The sequence below is a fragment of the Pagrus major genome, chromosome 6 (assembly GCF_040436345.1).
Source record: "Pagrus major chromosome 6, Pma_NU_1.0".
NCBI lineage: Eukaryota > Metazoa > Chordata > Actinopteri > Spariformes > Sparidae > Pagrus > Pagrus major.
In genome coordinates, this window is record NC_133220.1 from 6,524,886 (window position 1) to 6,551,228 (window position 26,343).

At 39.5% G+C, this 26,343-nt stretch overlaps 1 protein-coding gene across 1 annotated transcript in view; it reads right to left on the minus strand.

Moving 5' to 3' along the window:
* Window positions 1–16,202, minus strand: part of chd6 (chromodomain helicase DNA binding protein 6) — a 98,739-nt gene extending 82,537 nt beyond the window's left edge. Inside the window, exon 1 of the mRNA XM_073467762.1 lies at window positions 16,083–16,202. The gene's annotated coding sequence lies outside the window, so the exon portion shown is untranslated. The remainder of the gene's footprint in view (window positions 1–16,082) is intronic.
* Between the last annotated feature and the right edge of the window lie 10,141 nt (window positions 16,203–26,343).

A 26,343-nucleotide genomic window follows, 5' to 3' on the forward strand; every position in this document is an offset into this window, starting at 1 on the left:
AGTTTACTGTCACAGAGGAGGAAGGAATCCAGAAAATAGTCACATTGAAGAAGCTGGGATCAGAGAATTTTGTCTTTTCTCGAAAAAATTATTCAAACCAATTAATGGCTTATTAGTAATGGTTAATTTAACAGTTGACAACTACTTAATTAATCATTGCACCTCTAGAAGAAGTCACCATTCAAGAAGAGAAACACTGCCGGTTAACCATAAACATTTGAGTTACATGTGTCAGGTTTTCATTTTTAGACCAGTAATTTAACAGCTACACTCACACCTGTCTCCACTGGCCTGCACCACCTGCACACCTCTACACACAGTGGCTAAAAGATTGAATCACACACATCCATACACACATTAGAAGTCAGCCAATATACAACTGAGTTTGGTTAAAATTAAGTTGAGATTTGTGGAAACAAACATTTACACTAAGCTGTGTGCAACACACATGTACATTGAAGAGAGTGACTGTGTTACCTTCCTCGGGGAGAAATCAGATCAAACTTCTACTCATCTATTTACACTAACACACACGTAATAAACTCTTCTTCCAGCACAAAACTACATAACAACCTCACTGTCTCTGTAATACCGGTAGTTAAATGTCTCTGAATACATGGTGGGGCTCTGAGAAACAGGTCAGACAGTGGGACAGCAACTGGTTCCACAAGGCATACCAACCATTAACACTTCTTATGAGCGCTCACCTCTCTGCCTTAGAGGTGAATACCACTAATGTCACGTTAGTCCAGAACATGTTGAGTGTTTCACCACACAGCTCAGACTGAACATGCTTTTCTGCAAAGCTTCATCAACACTAACCATACATCAGTGTCACACGTAGGCCAAACTACACCTCTCAATACAATACAGTCAGTTCAATACCACTGCAAACTACAACCTCTATCATAAGCATGTATTGAACAGACAGTACAGAACATTATTATCTCTGTAAAAAGGTAAAATTAATGGCTGAGCTGTTATTGTATTGCAATAGATTTTACAAGTGTACCAAATAAATAGGCCATTAGTGCAGATTAAATTTTTTTCCAAAACAGCATTACAGAACAATAATCATTTATTTGCACATAATTTTGTGTTAAGAGAAGAAAACATTTTCTACACAGCTGAAAGAATCTCAATTCAGTTTTTTTGCCCTCTGCGATGAGAAACAGATCTGATGTTTCCTGATGTTAAGCGGCAAAAATCTGCATTGAGTCACATGTTTTCCCAGTTTCTATCTGGACCACAAAGATGTGAGATATAAAATCTGATCCCAAGGCATGTGACCTACATGCAACTTACATTCGGACATCATAATATTGGAATTTATCTGCATTGATTCCCTCTGACCGCAAGAATGACATGTACAGGTACAAACATATTTGAGGCAACTTTAATCAATGTTAGTTTGCGGATCTATTCAGTTTTATAATAACTCACTGTTTTGGTCATTCGTTAGATTCTTTGCCGTGTCAAAATATATCTGGTAAAGGCTGGTTTCACTGCCAAAGTTGCTTCAAAAAACCCTCTTCGACACATACAGGAACACAGTGCACTTTGCAGTATTCCATTGGAAAACCTCAGGGTGCTGACACTGTAGTCTAACAGTACAGAGACAGAACAGGTGCAACACAGCACCAGAGTCAGAGATAACTGAATTCATTTTACAACTCACTCTCTATAATATACTGTAAAAAAAAAAATAAAAAAATTTAAAAAAGTGTTGTAGAGTCGACTGGAACAAATCCATTCCACACATTTCTTTCTGGGGAAGACAAGAGGGAGTGTTGACGATTACAACAACATCTTCCAGATATCTAAAGACCTTATGCAACGGTGTTTGGTTGCAAAATCTAAAAACAAAGTCAAAAAGAAAAACAGAAGCATTTCTGTAGTTTTACATGAATTGTGTGCGCTTTACCATCAAAGGAGTCAGACAGATGTTTATTTTTCCAGCTGATTTAACTGGCTCTAAAGTATACACTGGCAAAGATATCTCCTCTATCAGAATACAAGGCTGGCTGCCTGATTATTTTTTTCTCCAAGTTTGAAAAACCTTGTGCATACACGAAGTGCTGTACAAACAAGAAGCAGACAACAGTCAGAAAGCAGCTGTGTGTAAAGTTTGTATATTGATAATGCAAGCTCAACATTTTAGGGAAGGTGCTCAGGATAACTTAATTAGATTTTAATCCAAGTAAGAAGTTTATTTAGTGCAGAATAGCCCAAATGTTTTCTCTTTGGAGGGCCAAATCTGAAACTTAACTTAACACCTATTGTATTGTTAAGATGAAAATTATACAAGGATCGCAGTTCCCTTGATTAACCGTCTTATTGCACAAAGTGTCACTCTGCCCTCCATACTCTGATTTTAATAAATAATTAGTAATTCATGGCCCGTAAGCCCCACATTGGGAAGTCCTGGTTTAAAAGATTTTATTACTGCTTTTTAGGTAGCAGATCGGTTTTACAGAAATTCCAGCTACCTTTGGAGTTTCGATTGCTTTTAGATACAATCGATGCAGGTAACATCCAAGGTTCCAAGTTTTTAAAAGTATTAGCATTCAAAGCACTTTTAACTCCAAACATGCTCAGGGTTGGCTAAAAAAGCTGTTCGCACACCAAGCCACACCATAATGTCTAGCCCAAATATCTATTATTTGATATTATCGACGCTCATTCTCTCTGACAGCCCGGCCGGGCAAACTGCACTCCCAAGAACGGACATTTGAAGTGTTTCCCTGTTTAGTTAACGTCTGCTTACAGCAAAGAGGACATGTAGCCTCGTTCAAATCCCTTGGCCTCGCCGTTTTCTCCTGCTTTAATCCCAAAATATTGCCAAATTGGTGCACTGGCACCATACCGCTACATCAGGCAAATTCACATGCGTTGCCTCCACTACCAGCTCTGCATACATTCTCTTTTCAAAATAAATGCCAGATGATGCCATAACTGCTGCATCAAATATCGGCCCAAGCCTACCTCTTGCTAACTTCAACACAGATTTGTTGCTCATAGTGTGGCGTTATTAGTGATAGAGATATGGTGCCTTCCCTGTTGATAGCGTGTTGACTGTATCCTTTTGGATTTTAACAGCTCAAATTTGTAATAGGTGTCACGCTGACTATCCAGTCAGTACCAAATACTATAGCACTGAGACAGCACTGTGGGAATACACTGATCAGCCACAACATTAAAGGATGTGCCTCGGGGAAGATCTCTGTTCATCCAAAACATATTTTCTACTGTGCCCGGGACGACGGGACACCATTAGTCTCAATCCCTGAATGTGTTTTCCTCAGCCACTGCTCCACACTCGCTCCATCATTCATTCATTTTTTTTAACTTTCTCATCCGCATCAAATTCTCCTCTAGAAAGCTGAAGCAGGTGATGTCAACAGCAGGTCACTAGCTTCACTGTGCTTCATGGGAACAGCAGGTGCTCTTCATATTTTGTACACTCTGTACATGACATTCAGCAAAGTACTCTTATGCTGCTTAACACATGGATGATAAAATGGCATCTATGGTACACTGCTCTGCAGCAGCACTCCCATCACCTGTCTCACTGTACCATTAAGGATAACTGCAGCACCTGCACACGACTTTGGACAAGAATCAAGAGCGGCCATCTTTAAACATGTGACACGTAATCCTTAAAGCAAACACTCACATTAAAGTGATTATCTGCAAGTGAAGAAGACAGTCTGTCTGTGATGAATGTGCCAATTAATTTCCTCATATACACCTGTCCATACACTGGAAACACACAAATACTTGAAAATGGGGCATGACTGGTGATGAAAAAATAGCACTACCAACATTAATGTAATCTTAAAGCCATCAAATAACCACCCATACAAACAGACTACCAGGTGATCTCTGGGAAACATAGTGCAGAGACACCACAGCAATAAATGCACACAATGGTGACTAAAACAAGCATGTAAGTCTGATGCTTTGGGGTATGAGAGACACTCCGTACCCCCGAGCCCACCAACACCAACACTGGAGTGTGTACGCTGAGAGGCGGGGCCAGTGTGATGCGTTAAGTCTGTCATGTGGGAGGATGCGTCATGTGGAGGGCACGGAGTGAAAGTGAACACAGAGCGAGAGTGAACCAGTATGAAAACAGGACAACACAGCATCATACCGCCGTCACTTCATCTCCTGTTGCCATGGAGACACTAAATGACGTGCAATTTGTCAATCAAGGAATGTGTTTGTGCTGATGAACAGCACTTTTAAAACCACAAATCTATTTATTATCAAAAAGCATTAACGAGAACTATTGTTTTTCCTCCTACCACTGCTCCATTTACTGTACATATCAATGCTGTCAGTCTGCAGTAAAGTCTTTCCTTATGACACTGATCACTGCTTCTGTCTTTTGACTTCCCTATCAAGCATTTTATTTTAGGAAAGCTAATAAACTTAATACTTCCAAGATCACATCATGTTATATTTAGCAAATAAAGTGCCTCAGCACAAGAACAGACCGTATCTGTGTTTAATTAAGTCTGTTTGGATTCTTTTGTCTCCTGCACACGTGGCTAAAGTCATTTTTGGGTGTGAAAGATTCTCACTGTTTCTGTAAACGGGAAAACATGTGATTTAGTGAAATGGGGCACAAAAAGAATCTATATTTCCAGAGACTTTGAACCAGGATTGTATGGAATGGGGTCAAAAAGGCCATCGGTATTTTTCTCTGGGTCGCTGCTCCATCAAAAGGAAATGATAAACACCTATTGAGTGCTACAAACTAATACACACGAGGCCCAAATCAAACCACAAGAACTAGAGGGGATGAAGGTTGTGTCTTCAACGCAGGGTTCTTAACCCCTAAAGGATCCTCAGAGTCGCTGCAGGACGGCCACCAAATTACTGAAAGTTTTCATTTTGTCATAAATTTGTCTGAAATACACTTTAACATGAATCCAACATATTATTAGCAAATATAAAAGAAAAAAAAGTTTAACTTACACAACATTGATGCTACCCATGATTTCACAAGCATCAATCTAGCTACCACTAAATCACCTACCCTTAACATACATAGTTAGCTAACTCATGCCAGACTCATTCCCAGGGCTTAAGGCTTTCTGGCAGGAAAGCTTTGCAGCCTTCCTGCATGTCACCACCTCTTACTCTCATCTTTACTGTCACTCCAAGTTTAAGGACGGCAATCTAGTGTCGTTTAAATGCCTTAAAATGACCTTTAAAAATGACAAAGAGATTCAACACCCACCCATCGCACCCCAACATACAGACCAACTCCACTGCACACATCACATGAACCCCGATGGCGTCACATCAAATCTCACCAGATGAAATACAGCATATTTAAAGTCAGTCAGTCAGTGCACATCTGGGTCCTACAACAGGTGATACAGCAGAACAAACTTCCTCTCAAACACTACAAATGAGACACACTGAGAGCCTTAATACCCTGACAGCAAATGTACCAAAACACTACTGTGCTCTTAAAATAATTGTTATGCCAGAAAAGGGAAACGGAGAGGTAAAGGAGGTCTGGACTTCCTGCTCTCTTCGAAACCCCCCCCCCAAAAATGAAAGTGGTTAAATCTAAGTGAGGAAGACAGCGTGTGGAGGCTTTTTCAAGCTTTGTGCCAAGTTGTTTTATCCCAACACACCTGTCACCCATGAATATTGATGCAAGAGCAGTTTTCAGGAATAAAACAACCGTCTGCTGCTCGCTCTCTCACTTTGCAGCCTTATGTAGAAGAACACAAACAAACAAGCACACACAAACAAACACACACAAACACACACACACACACACACACACTAGTCCATGTGTACAAGGACCACGTCTGAAATCTAAACTCATTAGTGGCTACAAAACAGAGACACTCACCAGTCACACACGTATATGCATAAATGTTTCAACATTTTACTAAATCTTATTATTATATCATTTCAGATGAATGATCAAAATTAATTATTCATAAAAAGTAATTAAAAACTAACAAAGTTATTGAAGTTCTTGATTTACACACATTATGAAGAGATTTTTCTGATTGAGGTGATTTTTCATACATTTGCACCACAGTGATATTTAGGGATATATGAAAATTAGAGCTCAGCAGGCCAATATTATTGGTCGCTATTGGCTTATCACAGATATATTGGAATCGGTTTATCTGATTTATCTGATTTCAATGATCAGTCAGACTCTGAAATATCCTTATTGATATTAACATAATGGTTCCAACAACGTTTTAGGGCTACAACTAATGATCATTTTCATTGTCCATAAATCTGTCAGTTATTTTCTCCATTAATTGTCTATGAACCATCAGAAAATGGTGAAAAAATTCAATCAGTATTTTCCAAAGCTCAAAATGGCATCCTCAAATGTCTTGTTTTGTCCACAACCCAAAGATATTCAGTTCACTGTAACAGAAGAGGGAAGAAACCAGCAAATGTTCACATTTAACAAGTTGAATATTTAATATACATTTAATATTCTCTGGTTCAAACTTCTCAAAAGTGAGGATTTTCTCGGTCTTACGTCAGACAGAACGAGAAATTTGAAGACACCTTGGGGTCTTAAAAAGCCATTTTCCACTATTTTCTGACAATTTTATATGCCAGCCCCTAGAATAATCATTGGATTAATCAATAATTAAAACATCTTTGAGCAGCAGATCTATTTTAGATAAAACATTTGTCATTTATGGGGATTTTTACACACTATAAATCCAATTTGCAGTTTTAAGTATTGCCGATTAAATCACTTCCAGAATAAACAGCCTCCAGGATTTATTTTTATCACCTGTAAAAGTGGGTGCTACAGCAGACTTTACTAAGCAGCCGCAGACAGAAATCCTTCTCGGCTGTCTCAGCGGACAGACCCGTTCACTTTTCAATGACCTTATTCCCGTCGCTCAATCACTTGCCCTTGCTTGCACAAAAGAGCAGAGGAGCCTCACGGTTACTGCGGCTGAGAATCGTCAGGAGACGACTCACTTAATGGGGACGAGGAGGAGCAGCCGGCTGTGCTAAAATCACAACAAAATACAGCCGTGTTCCTTACAAACGTGTGTGTGTGTTTGCATGCACAGAGCGGGGAGTGTATCTTTAAAATGGAACACAGCTCCTCCTCGCTCCGTCCCTGCTTCAGCTGTACGACGCTCCCACGAGGGAACAAACAAAGGAGCGGACAGTGTTGTCAGAGGCAGCCCGTGTTACAACACAGTCAGACTTCTCATATTAATTAGATAAATCACTGATCACCTCCACATCTCCACCTCTGCAGCATCACCTGCCCGCTGACACATTTCTCCTTCTTTCATCCAGCTGACCTAGTCCGCTACTACTGTGACATTGACATATTTAGACTATTGTGTGCTATATTTAAAAAGGTCACAAGTGAATCCCCCAGCTTTTTCCATCCATTGAACCAAATCACCACACTGAAGCCAATGTCTAAGTTACTACGTTTACGGAGAAAGACTCGCAGCTTACAGAGAAGACCTAAACACAGGTACTGATTCTTTACAATATCACTGTGGATATAGACCTGCCATTGACTATTTCAGTTGGCTATCAGCGTGTTAGCTTTTTAAAAACCCTACAGGAAACAACATCAACCTCCAAGCTAGCAACCTACACTCAAGTTTCCCTTAACCCAGTGGTTCTCAAACGAAGGGGGAGCTTGGCGAGGCTAAATGGATGAGACATGGTTCTGCACCGCTAGCAAAGCATGAACACGTTTGTGACAGGACTCCCCGGTAAACGTAAAGCAGACGATGAATCAACACCAAACGTGACAACAACCAAAACAAAGCCAAGGAAATATGGAAAGCAATATCTCGCCCTCGGCTTCACCAGCACAGTATAGTGCATTTCTTGCCAAGAAAATGTTCATGTTTTTTTTTTTTTCCTGGGGAGTTGCCATTTTTGAGCAGAGGCGATGTTTAAAAAATATTTTCAGAGCAATGAATGCTGTTACACGGTGAAAATCTAGAAAAGATGATGCACTTTTAATGCTTACACTATAAAGTGACTACACAAATGTTGCAGTTTGTTATTAATTACAATGTTTTAAATCATTTCTAAAGGAGTTTGCAAGCAAAAGACGAGGGGTGGGGGCTTGAAAATTTGTTATCTAAAGAAAAAGTCTGGGAACCACTGCTCTAAGCCTAACCTGGTCGCCAACGGTACAAACATTGGCAACTTAGAAGTTGTTACATTCTCTTCTCGATTTAGAAATTTTAATAACAGAGCTCGGCTCCACATATGCAAAACAAATTTGCCCCAACACTATTTTGGCAGGGCACCATTGCTGCACCACTCCAAGACGTTTGTGATTGGTTTAAAGAAATAAAAACCAGGCAAAGCATTTCTGCCTGTACACCAAAATAAGAATTGATGCAGCCAGACCGTTCTCCATCACTGACAGTGTTGTGGAGATAGGTCTAGCTACGTGAGACCAATTGGCAGACGGAAACTGAATCTGCAGAATCTTTTACAGTTTTCAGCAGAGATCCAGACTGAAAATCAGCGTAATGTTTCTTTTCTTGAAAAGTGATAGACAATATTCATTTAAGGTAACAAAGTTTGCTTTTAAGCCTAAAATGATCTCAAGCAGGTTGAAATAATATTTAAGTAAATCCAATTTTTGACAAATGGTCACACTGCACCACAAACTCTGATCTTAACGCTAACTGACAATGACATTCGACTGCTCCACACATACACACGGGTGGAGATGTGTTAATGCTAATTTGTCTTTACTTTTAAAACACAAACATCAGTCTTTAAAAAGCATATTTTGTCTGACCAATACATCAAAAACACATACTATTACAGGCTAATGATTTCAAAACAGCAGTGAATGTGGCTTCTTTTCCTTGAAAATGACAAATTAACAATAAATGATCATCAAAACTGCTGTCAATCACCCTATCAATTATTCAATGAATTATTACAGCTCTCCTTCCCTTCACAGATTTTTTCAAACAGTTTGTAATAATATGAACTTACAGTATAGGCAAACACTGGTGCCCTCACGATGTGCCCAACAACTGGCACTTTGTCATCTGTACACTGATAAGATTATCAGATTATCACTGATAAGATTATCTTGAAATAAACATAATACACCTCACAAGTTAACTGATTCTTCTTATTCAGTCATCATGATGAGGCTTAATCAAAGAAGACACAACAAGACTGAACTCATACCTCCACTAGTATTCAAAAGCCTCTGTAACTGAGCTATACAGGACATTTCTTGGAAACCTTTACCGAGAACAGATGTTAAGCTCTGTACCTGAAGGCAGGCCTGTCACAATAATTACCTTATTTTTTTATTGCACATGTCTTATCGACTTATCTATGTATGTACATGACCTCAATCATTTTTGCTGACCTCGATGTTGCCCGTTGTGTTGACATGCATGTTTGTCAACAACGTGGTGCCACAATAACTAGAAGGGTTTTCCCTACCATTAGAAGACTTGTGTGGTTTTGTTTTATCTATGTTTTATCTCTTTTACATCGTCATAGACAAATGTCTAAATATTATGAAATGAAGGGTTATTGCCTTTTTGAGATGGTGTAATTGCATTATTATTATTGTTACTATATTATCACTATATCAGCGGCATAAAATGGTGTTAAAATGACTGAATAACATTGTTTATTGCCATATGTTTCCTGGGACAATATATCATCCAACACCCATTAGACTCACATTTTTGTATAAATGTACAGGTGCCTTCTCGGCCTAAAAGACAAAGAAAATAGGAAGAACTTCCATCCCAACTAATTGAGGTGCTGATTGACACTGAATGAGACTCTACACTAGGATTCACCCTGTCTGCCTAAAAACTAATTTCATCTATCTCCACCCACAGATGTGACAAAGGATGAAAAAAATAACACACAAGCCATCTTCATAACAGCAGTGTGTGTGTGTGTGTGTGTCTAATCCCGCTGGTATCTTTTGCCTGAAAGCATCGCAAAACCTCACGTCTACCAGGGTGAAACATGCTGTGTGAACTTTGTGTCACTTTACAGAATTTCTGGGTATTTAAGTTGAACTTTTCACACAGCCACCTGTCAGCGCAAACACCTGCAGTTGAACCTGTGACCCTGTAATCAAAAAGATGGTGTCTACGAGGGAATGCATGATGCTCGACTTTTTCTCTTTATCATCCTGTGCCTTACAAGTTTGCAAATCCTCACATGAACCTGTTATGTTTGTAGAGCACTTGCCAAGTGCCATACAAATAAAAAGGTTAATATTATTATTGTCTATTTTTTGGAGCTTTGTCTGAGACCACTGCATTCATCGCTTGAGTGATAAACCTCTTCAATTTTCTGGAAACAAAAGGTGTTTGATGGCATCATATGACACTAGTTGGTTTGGATTAGATACATAAAGCACAATTATGTGTACTGTAGGGTGGAAAGTAAAACAGAAAGTTATATAAATAAGTCAGCCACTGTGTTGCCTTGTGATGGATTAACAAAGTACCTGCATTTGCTCCAGACCATCTTTTCTTTTTCTTCACAATAGAAGATGTAGCGTTATTTCCACCAGCAACAAATCTTTTTGATTAATTCACAGATTCTCATGATAAATGTCATGTCTGCCAGTCTTAAGTTGTGTACCAAATATATATTGCACACTAATATAAGCCAGTCTTTTACAGACTTTTGCTGTAACAGCAACAGTCATGCTAAGAGAAATGATGATTGCGTTGATTTGTGTGTGTGTTGCTGATGTACACTCTTGTCCCACAGTGCAATAAACAGATGAGATAATCACAGCTGCAACAGATTAAGACTACCTGTAGATGGAAACAGCTACTCCTCAGAAAGCCAAAAAATAACATAATAATAACTTCATAATTTGTTTTGTTGTTTAATTGGCAGTGCCTTTCTTAAAAAGGGACAGCTCAAGCCCAAAACACATATTTTTCCTCCTTCCTATAGTGCTTTTTATCCATCTGGATTGTTTTGGTGTAATTTCTTTGAATTTTGGAGATGCCTGCCTTCTCTCCCGTACAGTGACCTAGATAGCACTCAGCTTCTGGTGTTTAAAGCGCCAAAAAAATGTATTTGAAAGAAACCATGACCCGGTTGCTCAAGTTAATCCACAGACCTTGTTGTGAGCAGTTTCATGTGAGAACTATTTTCTCACTACACCCGCCAACCATATCACAACGCAGAAGCAAGCGTGTATCTACTCATGGACAATAGGTTAGCGAGCTTAGCAGCCGAGGAGGACACCATTAATGTTTACATCGTGTGTTGTATGACACAAACAGTGATGCAACTGGCTGCCGTAGTTTGGTTGAAAGAAAATAGTTCCTACATGAAACTGCTCACAACAAGGTCTGTGGATTATCTTGAGTAACCGGGTCACGATTTCTGGAAAGAGTGCCATCTAGTTCCATGATGTTGGAGAGGAGGCAGACATCTCCAAAACTCTGTGACTCACACACGTGCATGGAACAATATGTATTTTTGTTTTACAGTTGAATTGTCCCTTTAAGCGGCAGTTTGTATGACATCCGACTGACATCAGTTAGTATGTAGTATGGAACTGGGGCACACCCAGAGTCTGTTTTTCTTTTATAAATCAGAAAAAATGAAGTCTGCTCAAAGTAGAATTGCGATTAGTCATTCACTGTGCAGACAGAGCGTGCCTACAAAACCTGTAACAACAATTCAGCTAATTATTATTAAGTTGTATTAAATTATTTATAAGATATGAAAAAGTTGGCAGCTAAATTTAGCTGGGAAAAGGCAAATGTGCTGGTTATTGTTTGTTAAAAAGCAGTAATATAAGGTCTTTATGGTAGATGTGCTTTATCATCAGTGCCCTATATATCAATATCCCATAACTTCTGTCATCACTTAGATGCTGAAACAGGCAGTTTTTAAATTCCCTGCAGAACAATCATGTGTAAAGTTTCAACCAGTGATTTATAAACTAAAATATCCCTGTAGTGCTTTGCACCTGAAAACTCAAATAATCAATACAAAACAGCTCATCCATGAATTCTACTTATACAAAGAAATCAATGCTCAGTTTTCATTATTACTATCAGGGAGCTATTCATTAAACTCTATGTATAATACTGGAGGTTGCACTTTGCAGTGATGTTGAACTGGACTGCATTGTAATGGGATGAGGGCGAAAACAATATTGGAAACACATGTCGGCATAATAAAGTCCAGTGCAACACCACCACTCACTACGACCCCAATAATAAACAGATGGTTGATTTGAAGCATGAAAATGTCACCAAATCCAAGAACTGAACATCAAAATCTTCCTAAATGTAGAATTTGTGGCACACATGTTGTATTCATTTTATAGACGTACCTAGCAAAGAGGCTATGGAGTGTAGATGTCCCTTCCCATGAGCATCTGTCCTGATCAATTATTAAATTATTTGCAACTATTACTTCGATTCAAATGTAGATAACAGGTGATACTTGTTTAGTCAGAATATGCTCGAGCATCTTCGCCCTTGCATTTCCATACAACAGGTGGATCCTGAAAGATGTCAGCGGTCACACTGTCAACACAATTGGAAAAAGGTCGTCTGCATCCTAAAAATTATCATAAAGAGGGTTTCAGTTGGCTGTGGACTTGATCTTTTGTAAACCGAGCATTAGTATTGCTACTGAAAACATACTTATCATTATCCAATAAGTCATAAGCAGAATGAAGGTGTGCTGTGACAGAAAGGTCACGTGTTCAATACCAACACTGGCAACGTTGGTTCTATGTCAGTGTTTTATCTACAAACAGCAGCTGAATACATCTGCCATCATGTATTCATCCTGCATCAGTGTGAAGAACATAATGTAATAAAGCAGAACTAATGTGCGGTACCAGTAGATATAACAAAGTACACTGCTGTCTCTGCTTCTGCTTTAACTGTCTCAACTAAGTAGGGGGCAAAAGTTTTCCTCGCCGAAGCAACTTAATGATGGAGTCAAAGTGCAGCCGCAGTTCTGCAAACAGGCACAAAAATGAGTGAACAAGTAGGCAGACAGACACATTCATTAGAGTCTTCAAATAGCCTCAGCTGCATGTCTTATGCTGCTGTGGGAGGACAGACACACCAACACACTGGGTCACCATGCCGCCTGGTGATGACACACTACAACCGTGTCATCCTGAAACTACACAGGAAGTATTGAGAATCGAACCAGCAACCTTACAGTACGTCACGAAACAAAGGCATCACTTCCAGATTAGACAGAGGACAGAAAATTGGATGCTTCCCCAACTACAAATGCAGATTAGTGATTTGAGATGATCGTATTCATTGTCAATTAATCTGTTGATTGTTTTCTCCATTAATCAGAAAGTTGCTTTGTCTATAAAATGTCAGACAATGGTGAATAATGTTGATTCGGAGTGTTTCCCAAAGCTCAAGATGACGCCCTTGAATGTCTTGTTTTGTTTACAATCCATAAATATTCAGTTTACTGTCATAGAGGAGGAAAGAAACCAGAAAATATTCACATTTAAGAAGCTGGAATCAGAGAATTTAAACTTATTTTCTTAGGAAACTACTCAAAACAAACAAAACAGTTGGTGATTAATTTAAAGTTTGTAACTATCAGGGCTGTGACAATCATCATTTTCACTGTCACCATTAACTGATCAATTATTTGGTCTATAAAATGTTGAACAATGTTGTCACTGTTTCCCAAAGCTCACGGCAACTTCCCCAAATGTCTTGTTTTGTTTATAATCCAAAAATATTCAATGTACTGTCATAGAAGAGAAAAGAAACTGGAAAATATTCACATTTAAGAAGCTGGAAACAGAGATTATAACTGTTTTTCCTTTCAGAAATTCTTCAAAACAACTTAGCGATTATCAAAATAGCTGTCAATCATTTCAAATAGTTTCAAAGTAACTGATAATAAATAATTGTTGCTCTTCTACCCATGTACTCCAGCACTAAATAGATGTTTAAATTAGTTGTTCGCTTATGTAATTTTTCATGGAAAAATGCCAAACATTACATGCCAAATATACTTTCTTTATTGAAAAAAAATAGTCCCACTGATTAATCAATTATAACAGTAACTGGTAGTTAATTTAAAGTTGACAACTAATCGATTAGTTGCAGCTTAATGCCTAATAAAGAGGATTTGAGGGAAAATCTGTGTAGGACAACATCATCCTGACAGGAGTGGACATCCTGCAGCCAGGCTGACAACAAAGTCCTGACTCTAAACATTCAATATAATGTGGAAACTTTAGAGCTTTAACTTATTTTTTAGTTTATTGTGATTATGTCATTACTGTCATAGAGGAGTAAAGATATTTATTACATTTAAGAAGTTGGAATAAGAGAATTTTAACTTCTTTAACTACTATCGATTACTGAAATAGTTGGGGATTCATTTAATTAGTTGACAACTAATATATTTCTCAATTAATTGTTGTAGCTATACTACCTATCCAGCCCTACACTGATGTGTCTCCTTTAAGATATGGGCTGAAATGATCAGTTGATTAATCAATTAGTTGTTCAGTCCTTTAATTTTTATGTGGTTTTTCAAAGGAAAATGCCAAAAATTATATACGAAATGTACTTTTTCCTATTAAAAAAAATGATCTGAACTGATTAACCGATTATCAAAATAGTTGGTGTTTAAAGTTGTCAACTAATCAATTAGTTGTAGCTTCATACCACATAGAGAGGATCTGAGGATATATCGGTGGAGGACAAAATCATCATCAGCTCACGATGACGTCCTCAAATGTCTTGTTTTGTTTACCATCCAAAAATAGTCACTTTACTGTCATAGAGGAGGAAAGAAAGAAGAAAACATTCACATTTAAGAGGCTGGAAACAGAGAATTTTAACTTTTGTTTCTTAAAAGATTGCTCAAAGAACTTAGAGATTATCAAAATAGTTTGTGATTAATTCAATAGCTGGCAACTAATTGAGCAGTTGCAGCTTAATGCCAAATACCGAGGATTTGAGGTAAAATCTGTGGAGGACAACATTCATTCAATAGTTGACAACTGATCGATTACCGGACTAATCGTTGCAGCTCTGCTACCTATCCAGCCCTACGATAATGTGTCTACTTTAAGATTAGAGCTGAAATGATCAGGTGATTAATCAATTAGTTGTTTGATTGTTTGACTTTGATGTACTTTTCCAAAGGAGAAAAATACATAAGGTATGCCAAATATACTTTTCTTCATAAATAATTGCTCGCATAGAATAATCTCTTAAATGTCAAATCCATTGGATTTAAGGAAACAAATCTGGAGGATATCATGATCCTGACAGGTGTGGAGAAAAACATCCTGCAGCCGGCAAAGTCTTGACCACTGAGTATCAATATAATGTGCAAACCTATACAACTTTAGAGCTTTAACTTATTTATAACGTGTACAATTTGTGCAGTTATCCAGAAGAAAAAAAACAGACCACAATGACTGGGGGGGGGGTTAGCTCTTGGCACACCCTTTGTCTGTTGCCCCCACGGTGTTTTCCACCTGGCCAGGTGAAAGTGTGTGCACAGACGGACACACTAACCCTGTACCTGGGTGACTCATTACGTGGCCGCACACATACCTGGCTGCTATAGCTACAAAATGTTTCGGGGGGCTAACGGGGCTAACAGCCTAGCTTACACCTCTTTGAGGTTTTTGGCTGTAACGAACGCTAGCAGACGCAGAGGGGCTAACACCACTGCTAGCTTGAATTGTTGAAAGCCCCCGGATTGCCACAAGTTGGGAGAGCTAGCTTGGAGGAAAAAAAAAAAAAAAAGAAAGAAGTTCCCGGCGAGCAAAACGGCGACTTGCTATGAAAAACACACACGCAACAACACACACCTACAGAGACAAGGAGACACTGTGTCCTATTTCATGTTAGCGCCCTGCTGCTACCGAGCTAGCTCTCTCCCGCTAGCTCTGTAATGTCACTGCATCGCTGTTGTAAATACATTATAACAGCCCCCTTCTCCTTACACGTGTGGACAGCCTCTAAAAACTCCTTCTCGGGGACATCTCTCCACGGAAAAACCCTCCCCGGCTCACTGCTCACCTGCTCCGGACGCCGGACACGCGCTCTCACCGGCGAGACATCCTCCCGGTTAGCCCGAAAAACACTGGCGCTTTTTATTTCCAAGGACACAAAATCGCCATGACAGTTTAGAAAAATGCATAAAAAATTAGCAGGCGAGGGAGGGAGGGGAGAGAGGAGAGAGAGAGAGAGAGAGAGATGGGGAGGTGAGGAGAGGAGGAGGGAGGGGTGAGGAGGAGGGAGGAGGGAGGGATGAACAGAGGAGGAGGAGGAGGAAGAGGAGGAACTCCGTGATATATCTATTTAATCCACATAAAGCTCGCAGCTCCGCGGAGTTTTACTCAGTCTGCGCCGGTTCGCCACCAACCGTCCAGTCTAGACACACACACACACCACAAAGACTCAAAGTTAAAGGGCTCTTCTTACCTAAAATGGCCACTGCAGCAGCCAAAACACACACAGCTTTTTTTTTTTTCTTTTTTTTTTTATTTGGTTGGAAGTTTAGCAGCCGCCCGCACTAGTTAGTCGCAGCAGCGGCGGCGGCAGCGGCGGCGGTGGTGTGGCTGCTCGCGAGCCAGCCTAACATTACCTTACCGCGCGCGGGGCCAGCGAAGGCAGCGCAGCCATTCCGCGTCCTCCCATTGGCTGCAGCTCTTAGCGCAGCTGGCCTCGTGCACGTTTCCATTGGCCCCGCAGCTGTCACGCAAAAGCGACAGGGTTTGTCTGAGAGCTATCGCGGCAGCCCCAAGGCAACACCATTGTGTATTGTGTACATTTTCTCTCTCTCTCTCTCTCTCTCTCTTCCTGGAGCCTCACGCACACTCGCTTGTTTGTTTATTCTAGGTGTTGTTGTTGTTGTTGTTGTTTTTATCCCCGTGTCCTTACCGCACACTCGCTTGTTTGTTTATTCTAGGTGTTGTTGTTGTTTTTCTTTCCCCCGTGTCCTTACCGCACACTCGCAGGGAAATCCTTCTTCTCGTACCAGGGGTGGTGGTGGTGGGGGGGGAAGCTTCCCACCGCACCGCACCGCACCGCACCGCACAGCCCGGCCCCGGCTGGCTCCTGCTGTCATTGAACTGAAGGGAAAAAACAAAAAACAAGAGGGGAGCGTTCAGCTTTCAACCCCCCCCCGATGCAACACAATCAAAGGGGGTTTGCATTTTTCTCCTCTAACCGGCTGCATCCACCAATCACGTCGCTTTTTTTCCTCCTCCATCATTACCGGGTCTGAAGGGCGGAAGAAAAAAGAAATAAGACATTCCCACGTCTTTTGCGGATCGAGGTTGCGTTTCCCGGATGTTCATGTTTGTTTGCTTGTGAGTTTAAAATTAAGTCACCTGTAGTGTGAGTCTCCTGCATGATCCCTGCCGCTGTGAGGAAGAGTTAAAGCTGTTAAAGTCATGTTTTAATTATGCAAAATAGGCAACAAAAAAGTATAAATATGGTTAAAGTAGGGAACTGCATCCACTTTTTAGTTGAGTCACCACATCCAGTGACACAGTAAACTCTCCAGAGGTTAATGTGGTCAAGACAACTGGGAAGTTGTGACCAGGACATTCAGAAATTATTGTATTTGTGGTATTAATGTGAAAAAAATATGAGGAACATGCAGGGTTCATTGGGATAAAAACAGAGAATGTGTAAAGTTATTATTGTTATTAAAATAGTAGTTTGACACGTCAATCCCAACTCAAGATGTCTAAATCAGCTGTGGTTGAAGTAGCAGATACAGTACAAAGAACTGTTCACTCACAGACAACGGTATCTATCTAATTAAAGGGTAAACTTCCAACCATGGATGCAGGAACGAGGCTGTGACATATGCCGAATTTACCAGAAAGCCCAAATAATTAAAATCCTGTCAGAAACAGCGCTTCACAAAGTTTATAAAGTTTCTTCTAACTTGAAAACTCGCTAAATTGACTGATTTTATAAGGGAGTCTGGGGAATTTCTCTCCCTCTTCATCTCCTTGCTGCTGTAGTTGTTGATGATGATGATGTTGCTTTGACCTGCAATATGTTGGTGTTCAAGTTTGCGTCTGCTGTCGTGCATAAAGTTCTCAAGTTGTAAACAATCAGATACATGTTATCCTAGCCATTTGAATTAAAACATTAACGTCACGCTTCCTGTTGCTGCTTCCAGCTCACCTGTGTTTCAGCTCTGCAGGTTACCAGCCATGCCATAAGTGATTGCTTTTTAATATACGTTTTAATGTTTTGACGATAGCCCGACTGATACACGTTTTTTGCCGTTATTCCAATACTGATATTAGGAAGGAAAATTCCAGTATCAATATATCGACTAATATTCACCCTTTTTTCAGTGATCAAACACTTGATTAGATGTGTAGACTTCTGGTGCGGTCGAGAGCGGCAGCCTGCCAGAGTTTCCCTTCATCGTACTGGCTTTTTTTCTCCACCTTTAATCGCAAGTTTCATCACGATACGATATTATATTGATTCTTTGGATAACGATAGGATATTTGCCGATATCAGATAGTCTGCCACGATACAATTTCGATTCGATTCGATCGGATACAGGGGCCTGCGATCGATATGAGATGACATCATCTGCCCATTTAACACAATCAGTTGCATTTATATCAACTCACAACGAGCAACGAAAATATGATTCGACTGAAATATTATTTTATCAATGCTCCAGACAATTAAATGAAAAAACAATCTATTGTTTTAATAAAAAGAAAGGACCGTTTAGAAAGGAGCTGCTCGTGGACGGAAACGCTGACACAGACATGCCATGGGAATTTCAAAATAAAGGCGTATCTTAACGATGGTGGCGATATGAATCAATGTTTTCACTTTGCATCGATGTTATTGGATCGTTGATCAGTGAATCGATATATCAATCCGGATTGCGTTACACCCCTAATTTTTTCTATATATTTCCGGACACTGACAACATCAACATCATATAATTTGCAATATTACTCTCAGTATAGTGCAATATTACTTTTTCACTGTTCGATCAGGTGCGATATTTCTGTATCAGACTTGTATCGATGAAATTTGTAAACTGTGATTTTGTTGTTCTGTTCTGTAAACATCTAATGCATTTCTGTGGCTCTTTCTGAATAAAATTGATTTTATTTGATTCTGGTATCATGTGTCAATATTACATATCATTACTTCTCAATATCATTGTATATACTACCGTTCCTATTTAGGATTATTAACTGTAGTTTGCTTATTTTTCCTAAATGTGTCTTATTTCATTTTTATTCTTATTCCCTCAGACATGAGAGTAAGCATTTTTTTTGTTTTTTATTCTAATGTTACTGTATTTTGAGTATTAACTGGCACAAGACTTTCCTTCAGGATAAATACATTTATATGTAAGTCTATGTAACAGGAGGCAGGATATTTTACAGTAAACTTCAGTGTGAATTTAATGATTATTAATTATCCCAAGCATCTCTTTCTGCATTATAATGTCTTAATGGAAAGTTTTCATGTTGGAACATACTGAACTACGTATATTAACATTACAATTAGGAGGTGGTTGGTAAGTAGGACCCAAAAATGGACACCAAAGACAGGGAAAAGGTAGGCAGGATAAGGGACTAAGAGCGAGCTTTATAACACAAAAAACTGAGAATCCAAAACCAAGAATTGCAAACACCGATAAACAAAGAAGCAACACAAAAGCTAAAACAAAGTACAACCAGAAGCAAAGTTCAAACCAGGAAAAACACGAGGCAACGAAGCCAGAAAACACGAAACCAAGAACATACAGGTAGACACGCGAAGACACTGGAGGGAACCGGCTCAGGTGAAGAACAAAGGAGAATCACACAGACTAAACACACACAGAAGGTCTGATTACAGACACAGGTGGATGCAGAGAAAGGGCAGGAAATCAAACAATGGGAGGAAATGAAAAGCAAAACATGAAACGTCAAAAGCCCGACCTATATATAGGTCGGGCTTTTGACAGATTTCGGGAAAACTGCCTTTTCATATGATGCACGTTGGTCATGGAATAAGTTGCACAGAGATCTCAAATGTGAGTTGGCTGAGAAGCTGTTGCTGACTCCGGGGGTTTCACGTCTAACTGCTGCGGTGGTGTACAGGTGTGCTTTAAGGTTTGTCAGCAGTACACTGTGGCGTCAGTATTGGGTGTGGCTGCAGGTAACACAGAGCCATAAAACACACGGGAAACTTTTCTGTAAAGAGGCCAGTAAAACACAAAACCACAGCAGACGTCTTGTTCCTTCTTCGTATGTGCGGTAATATTACATCACAGTCAGATAAACTCGCCCTCTGGCCTGTAATTCTGAGACTGCATGACCAATTAATTTTGTGTTTTATTACAAGTTGAAACTCATCAACAGCGAGTCCTGAGCTGCACTGAAGCCAGTATTCAGAGTGAAATACAGCCGTCTCATTAACATCCGGTCTAAACAATCTCACCTCCGTCGGTTAAAGCCTGACTGAGATGATAATCCTGAGCGTGCTGCGAGCGCTTCACTTCACACAGTTTCTGACTGCTGAGATTTGAATTTTTCAAATAGTCATCTCCTGCTGCAAACTGAAGTTGCTAACATGCAAAGCAGAGTGTCCTGACCTGTTCTACAGAGCTCAAATGAAAGTCGTGTTGTAGTGATCACTCAGAGGGAAAGAGCAAACTATCACTGTATTTTTGACCTCCATGACCTCTTTGTGTTACAGTGAGATGAGCACTGTTGCAGGTCAATCCCTCACTGTGTGGAAGAAAAAAATGTTGGATTCACTCCACCTGAAGCCTTCTCGGCATCATTAATGTCGACTAAATTAGACATACACATCATCCGCAAGGCAACGCTCATTAAGGGCTCATTGATTCACACTGTTTGCTGCCGCCCATGCAGCAAACACGCTTACATTTATCGCAGAGGAACAACAGGAATGAATACTGGGAGAACCAGTCGGTGAAGTTGAAATGTTACTGAAACACATCCCCCGAGCAGTTTAACATCACAGCGTGGTCGGGCCTGCAAAGAATTGAGTTTTTTCTTCTTCTTCCGCACATTTTACGTGTTTCCGATTATGAAATCCTTATTTATCCTTTGTTATTTATTGTGTTGAGTTCTATTGTTTTTTACATTATGCTTAAATTAAATGAAACTAAAGGGACTAAATAAATGTATGTGAAAATGCTTCTTTATTCCAGAAGAGTCTGTAGAAATATTTTTACTAATCTAAATGTTTTCTTTTTCTACATTTATAAACTCCTCGCCTCACGCCCTTTATGGTCTGTCTTATAGAACAAAACTACAAATTGTGTGTGTGAGTGTCTACATACAGTAAATACTATACATGTAAAAAGACCCGTTAAAGGAAAAGTTCACCCGAAAAAGAAAATTTGCTCATTATCTTTTTACCACATGCTGATGGAAAGTCAAGTGTCCGTTCGTAGTCCGCAAAACATTTCTGGAGCTTCACAGCAAAACATCGTTGCAGCAGTAGCTGGAGACTTGTTTTAAAACATCCAAAAAACAGCTGAAAAAAAAAATAAAATGGCTCCACACAGCTTATCCAGCATAATCCAAGTCTTTGGACGCCCGGTGATCTAAAATTGATCTGAAAAGATGTTATTCAGATCATTTTTAAAGCCAGAATCTTCACAGTAGCTGCTAAGCTAAAAGCTTTTGCGTTAAAACCCATCTGAAGTGGGTGGACGAGCTCGACTGCACGTCAAAGTTGTAAAATAACATCTTCTCAAATCAATTTGGCATCTCAGGGCTTCTAGAGAATTGGAATTTACTTGACGAGCTGCATGGAGCCATTTTATGTTGTTTTTCCAGCTGTTTTTTGGATGTTTTCAGAAGTTGAAGTGGTTTGAAAGATGGATCGGTGGACTTTGTAGAAATGTAATGTTTCCCACTAACAACATGAAAAAAGTCATGTTTTAGGAGCTATTTATCTTTACTAATAAGCATGGTGATATATCTGTGTTAAGTATGATGAGAAATGAACTGCAGTAAATTAAGAATTGTTATTATGAATGCAGGTTTATCAATAAACATACACATGCTCATTGACATGTAAGGCGTGTAGCTGATGAGCTGTGAGGCAGGTTGAAGCTAAGTGCGTCTCCTCAGGACATGTTTGCAGGACAAACTGCAGTGACAGGATCAAACGTGTGACCTTTCAAACCTCGAGGGCAAACCTTCAATAAGCTTGTTTTACTGTATTCGCTTGTGATGGTGTGTTGTGAGTCTGTATTTACAGATTTGCAGCACCTGTGTTTACACTCAGCTACACCTGCGCCTGTCTTTGAGCTTTATTAGACTAAAGGTCATGGTTTGTGTGCTAATTGGAACATGTTGAATAGCCCTTTAGGCAGATATGAAAATCATCCAATAAAGCAGAAATTATTTCAATAGCACAATTTCAATATTATATTATATTTAGAAGTGTGTAGCCCCGGGCTCCCCTGGCAGCCTCGAGGTTGATCATTCCCTTTCATCTTTCTCCTGCTGGCTGTCCATTGAAGGTTTTAAAGCCCTCCCAAAAAATATACATAGGAAATAGGTATAGGAATAAAAGTCTAGAGCATTACAGTGTGAGTCTATAGCCACGCTCGAGGTCCTCTTAGTTCATAACACCAGATTTAAGGCTGTGTTCTTACCTGATATCCCTTTGTTTGTCCTCTGTACAGAAAATTGTTACACATCAGCCTCAGCTCACCTGTTTACACAACATTACATACATTTATATACAGTCACAAGCATATAGAGACATATACTGAAAACATAATGCATGTCAGTTTTCTCATACTGCAGCTCTGTATTGCCCCTATGTCTGAGACGCTCTGTTTTAGCTCCTGTCTCTTTAAGAGAGACAGGAGTCTACTCTGATTGGTCGGCTCACTCATGCCTGACTCGGCACTGCTAACAGCAACAGAGCAGCTGCGCTAAACCAACTCTTACGTGCCAAACTAGCCACTAGGCTTAAATTATGAAATGAATGTGTGACATGGTGACGTAGTGTGATGTCACAAAGTCACGTATAGGCGGGACAGCTGACGAGGCGTTTCAGGAGCAGTGTTTCCTGTGGGAGAAAGGAGCTTCTGTTGGTGCGGCCTTTGACCTTTTTAACTTTCAAGACCAATTACATACTTAAGAACATATAAAACACACTGAAGGAGAGGCCTTATTTGACAGTCCATGCCAAATTATTGTTATTTTGCTTCAAAAAACAATGCATGTACATTTTGTAAATCCATTGATAATATATAATGCGACATCACATGGTCACGTGATCTTGTGAATCCAGCTGCCTCGCAAGGTAAAGATGATGATGACTCCAACAAGCACGTTTGTCGCTTGGTGCTAATTTCAGAGTATACAGATGCACAAAAATGTGATAAAAATGTCACACTGTATGCAGAAATATCACAAGTCTCCAGTGGCGGTCCTGCTGGTTTGTCAGCAGTGTAAACGTCTTTTTTTTTTCAGGGCTCAACAAAGACTTTCTGTTTCTAAAGGTTAATTTTTCATCCCCCTTGATTCAATACTTTTTCATGATTTCACATTTATATGCACTTTGTTAACTCTGTGTTTTCACAAGCACTACAGCAACACCATTACCCTAATTGTTAATATTGTGAGAACATAATGAAGCTCAGATTTTCAAAGACTTGCATCCGTCTTTTGATTTACACAGTCTGCTCGCACTAAGATCTGAGTTTATAAGCTTCTGCAGATCTGAGAGGCCTCATTAGGAAAAAATGTTTGGCCAGATTTCATTATACAGACATTTCAAAGAATAACACAATCAGACAATGTGTGTTCCCTGAGTAATGATGGGAATTAGTTTGACTTTTTGATGAAATAAAGATAAAAAACAGCACAGAGTCTACTTCAGAGATGTTTATAATCTGTAGCTTTGCTTTGCATTGCATGATGTGCATCTATGTGTGAAATAGTCAAGAGTAGGCCTTAAAAATCACACAGAACGTCCGATATTATGAGGTTTGGCACTCAACCTGAAAATAAAAGTAGTAACTGATGAGTTTTTAATGTTGAAAGTATTAGTTTAAGTTAAGTTATAAATTAATCTATACAGACTAATTAATAAATAATAATCAAGTCACAAAAATAAACTGTTGATGTTGGTTGATGAGGATGAGGCTCTGTAGTCTGGTGGTATGGCAGCACATACGTCCGTCTCTCTTTTTCTTTTAACCTTTTGCCAATTCTTAAAGCACTTTGTGACTGAGCTTCTGAAAGGTGCTCTACAGAGAATATCTGTCTTCTTCTTTAAAGCGTGCTTCTCAGCGAGCCACATACGGCCCACATCCCACTGCAGTCGAAGCTCTCTGGTGTGAACGTGTCTCACTGTGGTTGTAAGTGTGGAGCAAGGTGGTGCTGAAAGAGTCCATGTGTTCAGCAGAACTTTACTTTATATGCATGTGGGAAATCTGTGGTTTGGTAATTGAAGACAGAACTTAAAATTCCTGAAAAAAAAGGTGATTTGCAAGAGCTTTTTACTTCACTCTCAGAAAAAACTTACCGAACTAAACCGGGCCGATAGTCTGTTGAGTAAACCGTGTTTCCTAAGTTTGTTGTTACTTATTTTCAAAAGAATATTTTACTTAGAGCAACAGTCTAACTTTAAAGTGATATCTGAATATAAGAAAGACAGAACCAGGTATTTTAAGCGAAAACCCGATTTTTTTCCCCTAACATTTACTCAATGGTTTTTGTGACTGTCAGACAAATTAGCGCAGCGTAGTCGCAACTTAAAATGGAAAATCAAACCTCGAGAAATGTAAAGTTTCTAGGTTTGCAGAAAGCTATGTTGCTAACATTTATTCTGGCAATTGTGTCTCGTCAGTAGTTAATGACCTTGTCTTCTGTGAAATGCACAAATTTAATTCTTCTTGAATGAACACATTTTGACCCTGTACACAGCTAAAGGCTAACATTGCCTGATCGGCTAATTAGCTTTGCATGGCTGCTGACGGTTGACCTGCCTGTTTCCTTTTAGTTTTTCATCTCTTCTCTTATTTTCTGTAGTTTTCTAATACGACGTCGGTCTCGACAGCTTGCTTTTCTTCTTGCTTCCACTAACTTGACGTTTCACTCACCCAATCAGACCCAGAGAGGATTAAAGTCCCGCCCACATGACTGTGAAGCCTTCAGTGTAGAGTATTTTGTCAGACTTTTAATCATTTCCACAGTTGAGCGCTCAGAGTCTTATCAGTGTGATTCAGCACTTCCTCTGTTCTGCATCTTGATCGAAACTTAACTTCTCCTTTTTTTGAGCTGTTAACAGTCAGGTGTCAAACACTGTCTTTTGTTTCAGTTTCATAAACTTAAGTCAAGTATGTGAACAGTATATCATGTTAGTTTTATGAAACAGAAAATTTGTCAATGCACTCAACCCCAGTGTGTATAGACAGCTGCTGAATGGAGAAATGAAATGAAGTTCTGTTTTTGTAACGTGACAGCCATTTTAATGTTTTTTGTCTCGATCTTATCACTTGTTTTGCAGCATATAATGTTGATGAAAACTTTGTGAAGAATCATTTTTCTTAATAACCTATGAGGGACCTGATGACCGAAGTCAATACAAGCTGGAATAATTGTGGTGCAACATGTTTATTATGTGTCCCAGTATAAATAAAGCATACCGCACCGAAATAAACATCACTGATGTTAAAAACTACGCCATGTGCAACAAATCTCCTCCGTCGGATGATGGACGTCCACTGTCAACAACTTCCACTCGCACACACACGTAAACACACAACAAAGAAACGGGACTGAACTCCGACTTGAGTCAAGGATTCAAGGATTTGATGATTTCCACTTGTGAAACGGTTTGTTGACAGATTTAATGACAGCTGGAAAAACTGAGTCAGTGTGCATCCTGCAGAAACAGTGACGGATTTTAAAAAAACAAAAAAAAACCAAGCTATTTACAGCCTAGTTGCTGCAGAACATAAAAATCTCAGTTTATCCAACTTAAGAGGCTGTACTCTTAAATATCTGCACAGACATTTAGGATGAGATCTACTTTGCAGGGTTTAAAATCACAGCACTAAATGCTGTGAAGGTGCAGTCACATTGCAGCAAATGTTTCAGGCAGACAAGCATCCATGCATACATAATTAGAGTGCCAGCCATTGTAGATGTTTACCTGACTCTGTCTATCCTGCATTTTCTAAGTGATGTCTCCTCTGGGGGTGGAGAGATGAGAGCAGCGCTGCATCACGCATGTAAAAAACCAGGATTTTCTGTTAGAGCTGAATGTGGATGTGAATATCAAC